Below are 17,988 nucleotides of genomic sequence, written 5' to 3' on the forward strand. Positions count from 1 at the left end.
TTAGCAAGCTTGTATCATTTTGGAAAAGGGATTTTTTCACTGTCTAGGACCTCACTTCCCAAGTCCTCTTCATTTGCTGAGAGCTGCCCGGGAATTTCCCAGGGAACAGCATGTTCCTGCTTCCCTGCAGGTTCATAGAGACTCAAAAGGCAAGCAGAGGGAGCGCCAGGAGTGGTGGAAGTCCTGCTCCCTCCATAAGAGAAGGGATTCCTTTAAGGAGCGTCACACTGTAAGCATGAGTGAGAGCAGAGGCTCTGGCCTCCGTGAACGGGAAGCCATCTGTGGTCTAGTAAGGAACTCTCCACCTGCCACCAAGTCACCAGCTGCTCTCCTTCCCTTCTTTACAGGATCACTTACTTTCTAGCAAACTCTTCTTCAGTTCATCCCAAACCAAACTTGTCATTCCACAAACCTGGGCATGGAAAGCCCAGCCCCTCCTCTGGCTCTCCACAGGCTTTCCCTTCCATCACCCTTAGGACTCCTGAAGTTCCACCTCTTCCTCCAAGTGGGGCCCACTGGCATGGGTTTCACAGGTCTCACTATGTACTACCCATCAATGACAAGTTTCTGCAGTAACAGACACTTTACTACCAATACACATGTAATATCTGGCCCCCTAGGCGCTGCTCAGGAGGATATCTAATCACCATTAAAGAATTAAATCCCTAGATTTAATTTGACAGTTGACAGTTGGATAATTCTTTGTTGTAGAAGGCTGTGCAATGTAGGATGTTGAGCAGAATCCCTGGCCTCTTTAAATGCCAGTAGCATCCCCATTTCCAATAGTGACAACCAAAAATGGCTCCAAACATTCTCAAATGTTGCCTGGTGGGGGTGGGGTGAGGGCAGGGGTGGGGGGAGCAAAACCATCGCAGTTGAGAAAAGCACTGCCCTAGGCTATGTGCCCTGAAGCATACTACCTAGAGTTGCCTGTGTGTGAAATAGCTTATTTGCAAATCATTGCCCGTAAATTGAAGCATCTGTCCTTGTCACTTTCAATTTGGAGCTTATTTGAAACTACTGCTTCTTTCCTCTCTTCAGAGTCATACTGCTTATGGCTTGCTTCTCTTGATTGGCAGCCATGCTGACCTCTTGTCGAAGGATATGACTCAGAGATCCTGAAAGTTAATTTTGTGTGTGCCACGGTGGGGTCAGGTCACACCAATGTTATCTATTTTTAGTTGCAAGAATAGGATTATTTTTATTGATATTTAGCCTGCTGGCATATCACTCAGCATGAAGTATGTGTACTTTTGTTCCTGTTGATGATGGAGATAAAATGTGTGCACCTTTCAGAATTGCAATTTTCAAAAGGAAATTAGCTTTCCCCTGAGTGGCCTGACACTGCAGTTTGGTGGATGACATCCCAGTAAACAACCTACAAACAAACTCTTGACTCTAGAAGTAAGTATGAGCTATTTATAGGCAAGAGATTATTTTCAAGTGGGTAGGTCAAAGGGAAAAACAAGCTGAAAAAAGCCAGCAAGGAAACTCCCATTCACCCAGTACCTTGAAGTGAGGAACTGTAGGGCCATTCGCCAAAATGGAAAGTCTGCATCACTGTTAGTAATGGAGGAATGATGTTTCGGTGAGTTTTCAGCTTGTTGAAAGCATCAACCCGCTTTTTTTGACACAACCACAGACTCCATTTAAAACACAAAACCTGAAGACACATCCTTAAGACAAAGGAAACAAAGGGATTTCATACAGGATCTTGAAAACATCAATCAGATGACACGTATCCTAGCAACAGGGATACTGGCAAAAGGCTGTCTGCTGTGAACATGGGGTTCTTCACTCTGTTGGAGATAGGTTGCCACGTGCCTGTGTATTGAGGGACCATCAGCATTGTGAAAGGCTGTCATGTCACTGCTGCCCTCCTTTTTGCTAAGGAAAATCAGAAAACTTTGAAGTGTCCTTGGAGGAAGTACAGTCTGGGGCAAGAGACCGGGTTGCAAGCAGCTCTGAGGTTGAAGGGGGCAGTGTCCTGAAAGGGGCAAGCCAGTGGGCTCTGCAAAGGCAAAGGTTGGTTCTTCAGAAGGTTGAGCTGTTTGGTCGTTGGTCAGAGACAACGGTCTCCTTCCCAGTCAGCCTTTCAGAGCTGTATCTCATGGTGCTGGCTCTATGGCTGCCAGCTTCACTAGGATTTAGGACAGAGCTCAAGGCAAAGAGCAGCAGCTCGTTGATGGGAAGACTGTGACCCTTGGTTCCCAGACCACAGGGACAGAGCCTGCTCTCTTTTAAGGTGGCTCTGAACTGAGCATGTAAGACCTATACCTAAGATATATAGATGCTGTCAATCTTGACCAAGAATCAGCTAACTTTTTCTGTGAAGAGTGAGCTAGTAAATATTTCAGGTTTTTCATGCCATAAGGGAGCACCAAAGCAGCCCTAGATAATACATAAAAGAACGGTGTGTCTGTCTCCAAATAAAACTTTACTCACAAAAATAGGTGAGTGGGCAAGAATTGGTCCACAGGCCACAGTTTGCTGACTCCTGATCTTGATGAAAAACATCAAACACAGCTAATTCTCCCCATCTGAAAAAGGCCACTCCCTCAAATCTGTCTGACCCCTGCCCTAGTTCAGGTCCTCATCTTCTCTATTAACGCCTCTTCTGACCCCAGTCTTTCCCTTCTCCAACATATATTTTCCATTGCTGACAATATTATCCTCTTAGAATACACAATCAACCCTTGACCAACATGGGGTTTAAGAATGCTAACCCCCTGCATATCCCTGGATCCAGCCCACCGCTGGTCCAATAGTACTATAGTATTTACTATTGAAAAAAATCTGCTTAGAAGTGGGCCCGCAGAGTTCAAACCTGTGTTGTTCAAGGACTGACTGTATCATGAACCCATCAGTCCTGCCTCAGAACCCTCTAATAGCTCCCCAGTGCTTAGAGCAAAACATACAAATTCCTCCAGACAGCCTTGAAGCCCTCCACAAGCCACCGTGCCTTCCCACAGGCATCCTGAGCTGCCACCATGGTACCAAGGTGCCCGTCCCCAAACATGCCAGGCAGTTACTCCCTCCAGACTTTGTCTACACGTGTTCTCTGCCCTGCAGAAGCAGGCCCACAGTCCCTGCCTGCTGGTCATTCTCATCCTTAAACTGTCACTTCAGACTCACCTTCCCGAAGACACCTTTCCTGTCTGCCTACTGTATATGATTTGCTGCCTTCAGTGGGCTCCCATAGAGTTGATTTTATCTCTCTCTTAAAACAGCATCCTTGAGTTACAGTTCTCGCCATCTGTTGCTCCCTATTCCATAAATCATATGCTTCTTGGCTATCCCTTTTTTAGCTCTACATAAGCCACAGTATGCTCAATTCAATCGTTCAATCGTTTATCCACTAACAGATGCGTTTTGTGCACCTGCTGTATATTTTGCAGCGTTGTCAGTGGTGGAGAGACAGCCACAAACTAGACAATACCTGCTCTCAGGCTTATAGGATAGTGAGGAAAGACAGATCGAAATAGACAAACCAACAAACCAAAATATAAGGTCATTTCCGATTGAGAAAAACACCACTAAAAAAAAAAAAAAAAAAAAAAACCCAGGGTAATTTGTTAGGAAAACTGAGGGTGTGGGTAGGCACAAAGCTATTTTTGCTACAGGGCAACAGGGGAGGCCCCTCTGGGCGGATGATATTTGAACTGATACCAAGTAATGATGATGAATTAAATAGTGAGTGAGGGGAAGCAACCATTTATGCCAAGCTCTGCAGAAAGTACTTTTAAGTGTCTTTTAAATAAATAATAAATTTAAATATTTCTAACATTAAATAAATTATAATATAGTTCTTTTAAAAAATGAGGTAAGTGTATATATGCAGATATGAAAAGATATCTAAGATGTACTGTTAAGTGAAAATAAGAGCAACTTGCAGATGTGCGTAAAATTTTAAATTTTCTTTGAAATTAAATAATTCATGTACACAGATGTTAATCCATGCCCAAGAAATTTCTGGGAGGCACAGAAGTCAAAGTTAAGAGCGGTAACTTCTAGGGGTGATATCGAGGGACTGCGATACGTTTGTTTTCCTTTCCACACCTGTCTAAACCGTTGGAAAATTCAACAAGCATGTATCCCTTCGATAATTTTACACACCAAAAACTCTATTTCTCATGGGAGAAAGTTTCCCTTATGAAGCCTTCTTCAGTTTGTTTTTTTAGTCTGTAACTTCTGGGTGAATTTTTTCCTGACATGCTGGGAGAATTCTTCTTATTCTCCTTACTGTTATTGAAACTTTTGTCTTTCTCTCCTCACTCCCAACACCAAGCAACCCCAGCCGTTCAGTACCCTTTACACACACGTGCACACACACACACACAGATGCTCACCTTCACAATCACCAAGGACATCTTTTTTGATATGCATGGTGTCCTGAAGCGTTGAGATCCCCTGTTCTAAACAGGCTAGTGTTGCCAGATAAAATACAGGACCCCAGTTAAGTTTGAGTTGCAGATAAACAGTGAATAATTTTTTAATGTAAGTATGTCCCAAATATTGCATACTAGAAAATTATACTAAACAATAACTGTTTGCTCAGCTGAGATTCAAATTTAACTGAGTATCCTGTATCTTATATTTGCTAAATCTGGCGACTTTAAAACAGGCACACATGCTGAATGAAAGATGCTAAAATCTTGGATGACGGACATTAAATCTTCCCCATAAACATCTTTCCACTGAGTTAGAGGTGCATTTTTCCAAACCCTGATTCTGTCTGAACATAGTCCCCGTGGCTCCCCTTTCACGGCCTTCTCAAAAAAATATCTACACGTGATAGGGCTTGATTGTGTGCTTCAATATTTAGTCTGTTGTCCTTCCTTGAGCCTCATCTACAGCCAGGCTGCCTTAGTTACAGAGTCCAGAAGAGAGACCCCGTGTCCTCATACCAATCCACGCCTTCATGATGGCGGACACAGAGCCAGGACTCTGCTTTTCCACGGGCAGTGGTGCTGAGCCCTGATGACACACTAGAATCACCCAGAAAACTTTACAATATGCCCATGCCCAGACCCACCCCAGATAAAGTGATGGCAGAATCTCGAGCAGTGAGGCCCAGTCTTTAACACGTTCTAAAGTTCCCCAGGTGACTCTAAGGTGCAGCCAACGCTGTGAGCAGTTGCCTTAACACCTAAGCCATCTGTACCATGTCTTCAAGCTTTAAGTGGCATAAAGTAGTGCCTTTCGAACTTTCTATACAGATGGATAAGCTCGGGATGCTGTTAAAATGCAGATTCTGGCTTTTTCGGGAGGGGGTGACACTGAGATGGGGGGGCAGCAGCCGAAGCTAATGAAACTTAAAAGCTTCTGCACAGCAAAGGAAAACATAAACAAGAAGAAAAGACAACCCTCAGAATGGGAGAAAATATATGCAAATGAAGCAACTGACAACGGATTAATCTCCAAAATTTACAAGCAGCTCATGCAGCTCAGTATCAAGAAAACAAACAACCCAATCCAAAAATGGGCAGAAGACCTAAATAGACATTTCTCCAAAGAAGATATGCAGATTGCCAACAAACACATGAAAGGATGCTCAGCATCACTAATCATTAGAGAAATGCAAATCAAAACTACAATGAGGTATCACCTCACACCAGTCAGAATGGCCATCATCAAAAAAATCTACAAACAATAAATGCTGGAGAGGGTGTGGAGAAAAGGGAACCCTTTTGCACTGTTGGTGAGAATGTAAACTGATACAGCCACTATGGAGAACAGTATGGAGGTTCCTTAAAAAACTAAATATAGGGCTTCCCTGGTGGTGCAGTGGTTGGGAGTCTGCCTGCTAATGCAGGGGACACGGGTTCGAGCCCTGGTCTGGGAAGATCCCACATGCCGCGGAGCAACTAGGCCCGTGAGCCACAACTACTGAGCCTGCGCGTCTGGAGCCTGTGCTCCGCAACAAGAGAGGCCGCGATAGTGAGAGGCCCATGCACCGCGATGAAGAGTGGCCCCCACTTGCCACAACTGGAGAAAGCCCTTGCACAGAAACGAAGAACCAACACAGCAAAAATAAATTAATTAATTAAAAAAAAACTAAATATAAAACTACCATATGACCCAGCAATCCCACTACTGTGTATATACCCTGAGAAAACCAAAATTCAAAAAGAGTCATGTACCACAATGTTCATTGCAGCTCTATTTACAATAGCCAGGACATGGAAGCAACCGAAGTGTCCATTGACAGATGAATGGATAAAGAAGATGTGGCACATATATACAATGGAATATTACTCAGCCATAAAAAGAAACGAAATTGAGTTATTTGTAGTGAGGTGGATGGACCTAGAGTCTGTCATACTGAGTGAAGTAAGTCAGAAAGAGAAAAACAAATACCGTATGCTAACACATATATATGGAATCTAAAAAAAGAAAAAAAAAGTTTCTGAAGAACCTAGGGGCAGGACAGGAATAAAGATGCAGACATAGAGAATGGACTTGAGGACACAGGGGGGGGAAGGGTAAGCTGGGATGAAGTGAGAGAGTGGCATGGACATATATACACACCAAATGTAAAATAGATAGCTAGTGGGAAGCAACCGCATAGCACAGGGAGGTCAGCTCGGTGCTTTGTGACCACCTAGAGGGGTGGGATAGGGAGGGTGGGAGGGAGACGCAAGAGGGAGGAGATATGGGGATATATGTGTATGTATAGCTGATTCACTTTGTTATACGGCAGAAACTAACACACCACTGTAAAGCAATTATATTCCAAAAAAGATGTTAAAAACAAAATGCAGATTCTGATTCTACAGTTCTGGGCGGGTGGGGGGTGCTGAGGGGCTGCACTGATAACATGCTCCCAGGTGCTGCTGCCGGTCCTTGAGACACACTTTAAGGAGCAAGGCCATTAATAATAATAATAATAATAACAACAACAGGACTAAAGCACCTTTAAATCAAAGTCATTGCTACTTTTTACTTTATAATCCATGTAATAAGCAAGATTTTTAATGAGACTGGTAATAAAAAGTTTCATTGGATCCACAGTAGTCCTAAGACTAGCACCATATGTGCACTCCCGTTTCAAGTTGCAACTTCTTTGGATTCATTTCCTATCTGTGGGAAGCTAAAGAGAAAATAACAGTGGTTTGAGTTTCAGCACACAGATTTTTTTTCCGATGTGAATAGTCAGAAACCTCAGGCTGACGTTTCCTTTCTAAGGGTCGTGAAACCCAACAGATCTGTCAGGCTCAGCTGTGGAATGACTTAACTCACAGCTATTTACAAAAAGGAGCCACCATGTCTTAGTGGACTGGCCACGTGATATGCTCTTTGGAGTCATGTAAATGGGCTAAGTGGCCTCAAGAGGGCCCTGCAGCCCTACAGCCCAAGTCCATAACTCTGCACTGGCCCCCTGGAACAGCCCCAACTGGCTTTCCAAGGGAACTTCCCATTTGTAGTGGACAGGAGTGAGGCTCTGGAGCTCCCCAGGCTCTGGTTTGAATCTCTGCTCTTTCACTGAGCAGCTCTGTGACCTAGGACAAGTCATGTCACTTGCTTTAAGCCTTCGGTTCCTAGATATCTTCTGTAAAAAAGGAAACAGAAGAGATTATAGGCAAAGTGTTTGGTTAGCACAGTGCATGGCACATTAGTAACATTAAACCCTAGCTGTTACTGTTTCGGGTTCTCCTCCATCTCTAAGTTAAACGGAAATACTAACCTTGATGTCCCTTACAGAGAAAAGCTGAATCACTGCATTCAAGTACAGCACATGCTGTCCTCTGTCCTGGCTTGGGTTCTAGCCTATGTGAAGGACAGCAATTGTTAGCCGCAAAGAAATACAATAATAGCTACGTCATATCTGCACATATGAAGAAATCATATCAGGCTTGAACGCAAACAAAATCCAACAGGTTTTTCTCCTACTTCATGGAAAGGGAAGTTTGTCTTGTGACCAGAGCTACTTCCTTTTAAGGCCAAGAAAGAGAGAACTAAGGACACCTTGAGTTACCCTGAGCATCTTTTATAGGAGCAGAGACTTACAGTGTGATGCTATTAGTGGGGTCTGCAAATGTCAGGAGAGAGTAGCCAATGAAAAGAAAAGTGCCATAGGTTTTTAATATGGATGAAAAGCTGCCTGCTCTCTCCTAAGCAAGTGAGGAACAAGAGAAGCAAGGAATTCAACCCTATTTACAGGGAATCTCTGGAATAAACTGGTAAACGGGAGAGGTGATGTTGTTCAGAACCATGTTTCAGTGCAAAACCTACCAGTATCGAGACTGGCTACCGGAGGGCGATTTGTGACTTGTTTCAGCAAAGAGATGATTAAAATATAAAAATAGCAGATAACCCTTGAAATGCCAGTGTTAGCCTCAAAGAACAGCTTCCAGGGATGAGGAGTGGGTGGACTTCCAGAGACACAGATTCAGAATCTAACTTTAGCCTGAACTTTCCAAAGCTGCTCAGCAGTACCAGGGGAAAGATTTAGTGTGAAGGCAGCTAAGAATAGCAGCTCAGATCAGACTATGGAATTAGATGAGTTTCAATCAACCACATGTCCCCCCAGTCTCTTACCTCCTCCCAGCCTCAGTGGGACATGAATACCCATAGCACTGGAGAGTTAGGGCTATAAGAGATGAGGCTCAGACCCAGAAGAATGACGATAAGAGCTGACATTTATTGAGTGATTAAGACTTGCAGGCCTTATGCTAAGTGCTTCCCAGAGATTGATTCATTTAATACCCACCCCCGAACTAGATGTAGCTTCATTTTACAAATGGGCATATTTATACTTTGAGATACCAAGAAACTAATCTAAGTTCACTCCACTGGTTAAGAGGTAGAACTTGGAAAAAGTGCTGCAAAATGGAAAGAAAAACGGAAAGAACTGGAAGATCAGGGACTTTGACAAGAAGGAGAGACCTTCAAGGACAGAAAGGGCTAGATAACAGGGACATGCATTGTCCTCTTGTTCTATGGGAAATGAAGAGACTTCTTACACTGCAGCAAGGGGTAAGGAATTAGGTTAGATCTAAGGAAAAAAGATACCAGATTGCAAAGCTATGTAACATGAGTATTCATTATTGAGGGACCATGAGAAACCGGCTGAGTTAATTTAAAAAAACAAAAACACAGGGTGGTTTTGTGCTTCTCCAAGTATGTCCCACAGGGCACTATTTCTCTAAGACATTAATAGGTATCATCAATACTCAGAAAATATTGTGCTAAATAGATTTGAACAGATTTCTCTACTGGAGGAGCTCTAAGAGCTTTGAATAGCTAATATATGTTGTGAGTCTCCAGTTGCAGAATGGAGTAGGTGGTGTTCCCCGAACTTATTTGACCAGAACCCTTTTCATAATAGTCTTTCCTCACATATGCATGGGGAAAACCTGGGGTTTTCCAAGATGATTTAAGTATGGAACTTCCTGGAGGCTGGGAACTGGCCTTGTCACTCAAAGTATAGTCCATGCACACTGTCATTGGTATGGGCATCATTTAGGAGCTAGTGAGAAATGTGGAATCTTCACCCCACCCCAGACCTACAGAATCAGAACCGTCCTTTTAACAATGTGCCCTCATGATTTATTTGCAGATTAAAGCTTGAGAAGCTCAAAATTTCTTCACGTCTCAGGATTTAGCTAACATTAGCTGTCTGCAGCATAAAAAACCTCCCCCAAATTTACTGTGTCTTGAAACACTAATGATTTATTTCTCATGATTCCGTAGGTTGACTTGGCTTAGTTGGTAGATTCTGCTTCAAGTGGCGTGGGCTGCATTCACGGACTGGACTGCAAGGTCCAAGTTTTCACTCATATATCTGGTGCCTCGGTGCTCTTCCCCGGGGCTTCTCTACATGGATAGATCAGGCTCTCTCAAAGCATTGAATTCTCAGGGTATTGGCCTTCTTACATGGAAGCTGGCTTCCAAAAAGGAAGAAAAAGATGCTGCCAATTCTATTAGGGCCTGGGCTTAAAAGTCCCAGAATATCACTTCTGCTGCATTCTATTTATTAGTCAAAACAAATCATGAGACTGATTAGATTCAAGGAGTGGGGAAATGGTTTCCACCTCTTGATGAGTGAAGTGGCATGTATATACAAGGAGAGAAGGAATTGGTGGTGGCCATCTTTGGAGACCATCATACTGCCCCTCTTGGATGATATTAGATGCTGTGCATGAGCCCTGCCTAAAACTAAGTGCTTGAAAAGTGTGCTAATGTGTGTCCTGGACTGGCCCTTCCTCCAAGGTCAACAGACACTTTAACCCACTTTACAAAGGAAAGGTATGTCCCATCCACAGAGCATGTCAGTATGAGGGGAGGGGCGGGAGAATGGGTTAAGTCTCATCATTTATCAACACCAACCAAAACTATTTATTCTGGACCTACTATGTTCCAGGAACTTATATCTGCATATATATCAGTGTACTGTGCAGCTACAAGCCTACTCTCTGAAGCTTCCAGTCTAGTGTTAGGAAACAGTCGATAAATTAGTGAATAATTAACAAAACACAATAATTTTATGAAGCGGTAAGGACTACAAAGAAGATAAAATAGGGCAATATAATTGTGAGAGACTTCCTAAGTTCATTTAGATAGGAGGTCAGAGAAGGTCTCAGAGTGGGTGTGTCATTAAGCTGAGACCAGAAGGTTGGGAAGGAAGCAGCCATTCAAAGAAATGAGGTCAGAGTGGCTAAGGATGCAAGTGCAAAGGCCCTGAGGCAGGGACATGCTCTACATGCTCAAGGGACAGAAGAAAGGCCATTGTGCCTGGAGCACATTCCATAAGGGAAAGGGAGCCCTAGATGAGGCTGGAGAGGTGGGTGAAGGCCAGCCAAGGCTTCAAAGGGCTCTGTATACAGAGTAGGAATATAAGAACCAGACCAGAGTAAGAATGTGATGTGCTCACATTATACCCTAAATGCAGTGGAAAGCCACTGGACAGTTTCATGCAGTCGGTGACACAACTTGATTTGCATTTCTACAGGAAGGCTTTGGCTGCTGTGTGAGAAACAGATTGGAGAGAAGCGCAGAAGCAGGGAGACAGGTTTAGGAGGCTAATGCAGCAATCTGGGTGAGAGGAAATGGCAGTTAGCACTCAGTGAGCTCTTAGCGCTGCACGGCCCTGTGGAGTGGCCCCGACCTTGCTATCCTCCTAGCATCAGGGAAGTACAGCCAGACATCCTCCCAGCCCCTGTGGTTCCACTCCAAACAAATACATCTTAAATGAAGCCTTCACAGAGTAGACTATTGCCCTGGATGTCTGTCTTTTTAGAATAAAATTTTCCTGGAGGTTCTTTTATACCTAGAAATAGGTATTGTGAGACATTCCATTTCCTTCCTTAATCTTCCAGGGTCTTGACCCTAAACCCCAATTGGTCCAATTGATTAGAAATCAATTAAAAACTTAATAAATGACCTTTGGTCATCACAGGCTTATCTTTCTACTCTGTTGGGTAGAAGTTGTAAAAATCAGCCCAGGTAAACTACATGAGAAGGAGAGAGGCCTGGAGAACAGAAGGATCTAGCAAAACATAGCTTATTTCTGCCTTCGTTTGTTTCCCCCAAATCCTTTTTCAAAGTTCACAGCTAAGAGGAAAACAAGTAGATTGGGGGCTTAGCGTTAATGCCCACTTGCTCAAGTATTGGTAAGAGAAAAGGGTCTCAGTTCCAGAGCTTGGAATAACAGTTGTGTTTTTGTAAGACTGTATTCCAGAAGCTGTTCCTTACAAACTAAGGCAACAGCATTGATGGTAAGCTGGGCTGATAAGGGGAGGGGGGAGGGAGAGAGAAGGGAGACAAGGAGAAAAGATGGTTAGATAAAGAAGGAAAAAACAGTGATAATAGAATGTGAAAAGAAAGTGATGAGGTCAGGATCACCGAATCTCAAACCAGAAGTACAAACTCAGTTTTCCAGCCCCTTCTGAAAACATAGAGACTAAGGCAAAGTGGCACAAGTGGGACCAGAACCCAGCCCTTCTGATTCTCAGAGCTTTTCCTCCTCCACATTGTGATTTTGTGAAAGTCTCCACATAGAACTAAGTGCAACAGAGCACCTCTCACTCTGTGGAACTCTCTAAATATTTAATGACGCTGAGCCAGGTAGTGATAAGTGCAATCAGTATTAGCACAGATGTTTCCTCAGGTCCCTGAGTAGTTTTCAATAAGGAAAAGTCAACGACAAGGGCAATAGCGGGGATATAGAGCCAGGTAAAGATCTGTTGTTTATTTTTAGTTTGGAATTCCTCTCTGCTTCAGAGTTCATTTTCCATAGGGTTTCCTCCCTAGTAGCTGCTGTGTGAGATGCAGTTGGCTGTTGGGAAAAGAGGGAGCCTTCTAAAGAAAAAGAAAGAATGATTCTCAGCCGCTCCGGGCTAATGGCATGGGCACCAGTCTAACCAGGGGCAGCTCCTTGCTGAGGAGCTGGAATCCCAAAGAGGAAGATGTCTGGCATAGGGCGTTCTATAAAATTTTGATGAGCAAATAAACACCCCTGACTCCTGTTCCATCTCTCAGCTCTCCTGGGCACAGAGGAAAGGTTTAAACATACAAAAGGAGAAGGAGAAGAAGAAAAAGGGAAAAATAAAAGAATAACATGTCAGTTCCTCTATTGCCTTTATGTCCCACTCAAAGGAGATCTATTTGAAAGTTAAGAGTGTCCCCTTCTAAAACTGTTATTTAAATATCCAAGAACTGTTAGTTAAGCACCCAGTGGGTGACTGAAGGTGAGGTCCAGCTGTAATGTGGGGGCCACCTGCGAAGTAGCAGACATTAGATGAGTTAAGCCAAAGGCAAAACACAAGTAAGAGCCATTCCACATCTCCTGAGATCAAGGGATTCAAGGCCAGTAGTGAGCTAAGGGCACCTGGAGATTTAAGAAGTGCTGGCCTCGGTGGAGAAGGGGAGGAGGAACCAGTAAGGAGGATCCTTAATTCCAGGTGGAGATGGGAGGGAAGGGAGCTCTGCACTGCAGTCCAAACACTGACCAGAGCGCAGTCTCTGACACCTTTACCCACACAAGGAGAGTGGAGGCTTAAATGAGAAGAAGAAAAGTCAGTGAGTCACAATTTGTTTTTATACTGAGAGGTGGACACTCAGACATCCAAGCAAACAGGAGGAAAGGAAACCCACTTTTTTGGTACACAGAGCTATCCAAAAACTCACTTCTGACCCCTTTAAAATGAGGGGGTTCATCTAATGGGAAACTCTGCAAAGGCAGAGATGTGGCTGTACCTCCTTAGCACTAACATCTGTTAAGACCACATAGTCCTCTTGGTAATATATCACTTCTGTGAGATAATAAGTTCCTTGAGGGCAGGCGTCACATCTATTTCATCTCTGTATCTTTCAGTGTGGAGCTCAGGGGTTTGTACATAGAGGCACTCTGTTGAATGACTGATCATGGAGGAAGGCTGTTTCCATAGGCTCTCTAAGAAGTCTCTCATCTCTCCCCATTCAATCCATACTTTACTCCAAAGCCAGGTTAACCTTCATAATACACAATTCTGTGTATGTCATATCTGTCCTCAGAACTGTCCATGGTTCCCTGGTGCACACAGTTACAACAAGTTCACTGTCCCTGGCTGATGTGCATGCCCGCTCTAGCATGCCAGCCTTGTCTCACCCCATTCCCCTTTAACCCCTCTGCTTTCCACCCTCCACTTGCACCACTCCCTAATTCCCCAGCACTCTCCATGGCTTTCCAGTGTGGGACCTTTATTCACATCTGCCATCTGCCTGGAATCACAGCAGGAGGAGGATCAGACTAGAGGTCTGGACACCTGGCTTGAAATCCCACCTCTACTAGTTCACTAGCTGTGTGATCTAAGGCAATGTCTTTTAAACCACTGAGTCTCATTTCTCCACATTTAAAATGAGGGATCTTATTAACTTCGCAGAGTTGTTGTAAACTGAGCTATAACTAGATAACATTTGTGAAAGCAGCAGGCATAGTAGGTGCCCAACACGTTTGTTCTCCCTCTTTATGACCCTTCAGTTCTGAACACAAATGACAGCTCCTTGCTATAGGCAGAAGAGCCTCTCCCTCCCTGGCCTGAACAAGCAGTTATGGAGAATATTCATGTCACAGTGACGGAGGTGTCATCTGCAGGTCAGACACATCCTCCTTGGAAGCAAACAGGCTGGCAGATGACATAGCTATGTGTCCTCAGACACAGAAACCTGGAGCCATGGCGCTAGAAAGTCTTTACAGGCTATCTAACCAGATCTCCTGATTTATAAATAAGGAAACTGAAGCCCAGCGAGGAGCTGAGCCTGGCCTCCTACCTTTTCTCTTTATTCTTCACCATGCTGTGAACAAGGTCCAATCCTCCTGAACCAGCCAGACGTACAGGAGTGCCCTGGGGCTGAGCCTGGGACTGAAATCACAGGCCAAAGAAGTTCCAAGCAAGTGTCTAGCCCATTGCCTTATTCCAGACAGGCAGGCACTGTCCACTCACCCAACACTTATTGGACGCCTACAAAGTGTCGGGTCCACACCTGTGAGGGGGATATTAAGATGCCTGAGACAGACACCACCCCTCCCTTAAGATTCCCAGCCCAGCCAGAGAGGAGTCACGTGTTCAAATAATCCCCATGCAGTGTGGGAACTGCGTCCACCTGGCAGTAGGAGCACCTAAGGACTGGGCCATGCTCCCTGGGAGAGCAGAAAAATTTTCACAAAGGAGACAGATGAGTTGGACCTTGAAGAATAAGCAGCTCGCTAAGGGTCCTGATGTTGGGCAGGGCATTCCCACTCGGTCATTTATTTTCACTGTGCAAACAAGTCCAATAGCACATGCTGGAGGGGAGGCTGTACACCCGTGTCCACTGGTGACTGTTCTCGTCACAACAGAAGATCCGGCTCCATGAAGGGCAGCCCGGGACTCTCCCAAGCTGTACCAGGGTCAGGGATGTTTTTGAGCGAAATGCCAGTTACCCAATATTTCCTCTAATTTATTTGTTTTACTCTGATTACTTCCAAAGGTCCCTTATCACCTCCTTTACTGCTGGGATTGAGGTGGGCCTACATTAGAATAACCAGAGCCTCAGATATGGAAGCCTTCATTCAGAGAAAAAGAGAGACAAAAGCAAGTGGGAAAGCTCTTCAGTGAGATGTAGGTGGGTAAACCTCTGAAAAGAAAAGGCATTTTTGCACAGTGGGCTGGTTGTGTACTCCAGGAAGCAGATGCCTAGACAGAGTTAAGAGTCCAAGAGATTTACTGGAGGTAAGACCTGTGAAAGAGAAAGAGGAAAGAAGGCAGGAGTAGGTAGAGAAAGTCTTCAGACAATGATGGAGGTCTGCCATCCGACAGGAAAGGAACGGAAGAGAGGATTGGGTAGAATGTTTGGGGGCAAAGATTGCTGACAGAGAAGAAATGACTGGCCTCAGTCATGGCGGGGCCACCTGAGTGATGCTTAATGGGTTCCAAAGCTGAGGCAGATCCCAAAGGAACCTGCCCTAAAAGCAATGCCTCATGGCAGGTTCTCTCTTAAAGGGAGATCTGAGCAACACATCTCCACAGCTGCCAAACACTCACATCATCCTGACGTAAAAGAACTTTGAGGAGAATCTACTGTCCTGATAGATGGTAGAAACTTGTTCTCCATGTGTAGGGAGTAAACCCTGATCTTAAGATAACAGATTAACTGTAGGTTCTATTTGTTAGTTAATTACTGGTGTACCTGATAGGAAAAACTCAATCACTACTGTTTATGGCTGGACAGTTGAGGGTAAAGCTTTGCTCCTGGAGCTCTTAGCTCTCTAGGAACCAAATTCTTTGGTTAAGCAAGTCACTCAACTATCTGATCAGTAAATGAAAAGAAGTATAGGTCAATGTTCTCAGCCAGATAGAGAGAGAGGATAGGGGAGAAAAAGAAGAATAATCCATGAGACCTTGAGCACCATGAATGCGGGATCCCATTTTTCCCCCCAGTGAATGGCTTGCTGCTCCCAGTGTCTGGGATATGGAAGCCCTCAAAAAATACGGAATGAATGAATAAATGGATGAAGAGATAAATGTTACCCACCACCTCTAGATAAAACAGTTCTTTCTTACACTTATTCCTCCCTGTGTTTAGCTTCTCAGACATATTTTGATTTTGTTTTCTATATTTTTCTTTACATGCCATGCTGCATCCACTGGGGTTCAGTGGTAGAGAACATAATCCTTTCTAACTAGTTTAAGTAGGAAGGGATTTATTAAATGCCTTATAGACTCACTGGGACGGGAAGGAACAGACTAGGTTGAGCTGTCAGGAAAAACTCCTGAAGCACACTGCAGAACCAGCCCATCGAGGGAGCTGCTGCCTCTTCTACAACGAGGAAGCTACCTGCACCCGAACTACACCACTGCCACAGCAACCAGGAAGGTGCCAAGACCTGGAATCCTCCACTGCTTCCAGCTCCAGATCACAACACACCTGCTACAGTATGAATGAATGCCCCACACTCTGCCTCTCATCACCCGTGAAAGTAGTAGACTCTCGAAAGGCCAATTGCCTCCACATGCTTTTTGGCCCTCAGAAGCAGCAGAAGCATGGCTCATGACCCATGTCTGTCCTTCAGATCTACGTGAGTGCCACTAATTGGTCAAATTTGAATCACTTCAGTAAGCCTAGCTTGCAGGGAGTTGAGAAAATGTAGTTTTTAGACTTCCAGCCTCTGCAGGATAGAAGAAAGCAGTGTGGGAGGAGGGCAGAATGAATTGATGAGCCATGTCACCATATTCTCCTTTGCTGAAACCTCAGAGAAGGTCTTATCCTCTTATTTTCTATCAATTGCAAAGTAAGCATGTTCAAGCCAATCCTAAGGTAGCATTCTATCCTCACTTGTGAAGAGATTTAAAACAACTTTTGTGTGTTTTCTATGGACAAAGAAAAGCAGGAGTCATTGGTCTTTAGTTGTCTTCTACAAAGAGACATCATCTATGGACTTTGGCTCCCTGGATACACCATTCAGAGTGCCATGAGGTCACTGATGTCCCTCTGTAATCATGACTTTTTGTGTGAGGTCAGATAGTTAACAACCCTTAAAGAGTTCATAGCAACCCGAAATACAACGTCTAGGTTTGACTTTGACTTGTGAAAGTAAAAGTCTTGTGACTTCTATGTCTCCATGTAGAGAGTTCTGGAGCAATCATTAAACCTTGTGGACATTACTCGGTAAAAAGGTATTTATTGAACACTTGCTGCATGCCAAGCACCATTTGCATATGTAACCGGCTTGTTGAATAAGTATAACTCATAATGTATTCGGAATTGGTTTTGTCTCCCATTGTCTCTCTCTCTCTCTCTCTTTTTTTTTTGTTGCTGTTGTTGAAGTATAGTTGATTTACAACATTGTGTTAGTTTCTGGTGTAGAGCAAAGTGATTCGGATATGTACAGATATAGATATATAATTTTGCAGATTCTTTTCCATTATAGGTTATTATAAGATATTGAATATAGTTCCCTGTGCTATACAGTAGGACTTTGTTGTTTATCTATTTTATATACAGTAGTTTGTGTCTACTTATCCCAGACTCCTAATTTATCCCTTGCACCTCCTTTCCCCTTTGGTAACCATAAGTTTGTTTTCTATGTCTGTGAGTCTGCTTCTGTTTTGTAAGTAAGTTCATTTGTATCATTTTTTTAGATTCCACATATAAGTGATAATCACATGATATTTGTCTTTATCTGAGTTACTTCACTTAGCATGATAATCTCTAGGTCCATCCATGTTGCTGCAAATGGCATTTTTTGTTCTTTTTTATGGCTGGGTAATATTCCATTGTGTATATATACCACATCTTCTTTATCCATTCATCTGTTGATGGACATTTAGGTTGTTTCCATGTCTTGGCTCTTGTAAGTTGTGCTGCTATGAACATTGGGGTGTACGTATCTTTTCAAATTAGAGTTTTGTCCAGATATATGCCTGGGAGTGGGATTGCTGGATCATATGAGAGTTCTATTTTTAGTTTTTTAAGGAATCTTCATACTGTTCTCCATAGTGACTGCACCAATTTACATTCCCACCT

The sequence above is a fragment of the Mesoplodon bidens genome (genome assembly GCF_964165515.1).
Source record: "Mesoplodon bidens genome assembly, chromosome: 3".
NCBI lineage: Eukaryota > Metazoa > Chordata > Mammalia > Artiodactyla > Ziphiidae > Mesoplodon > Mesoplodon bidens.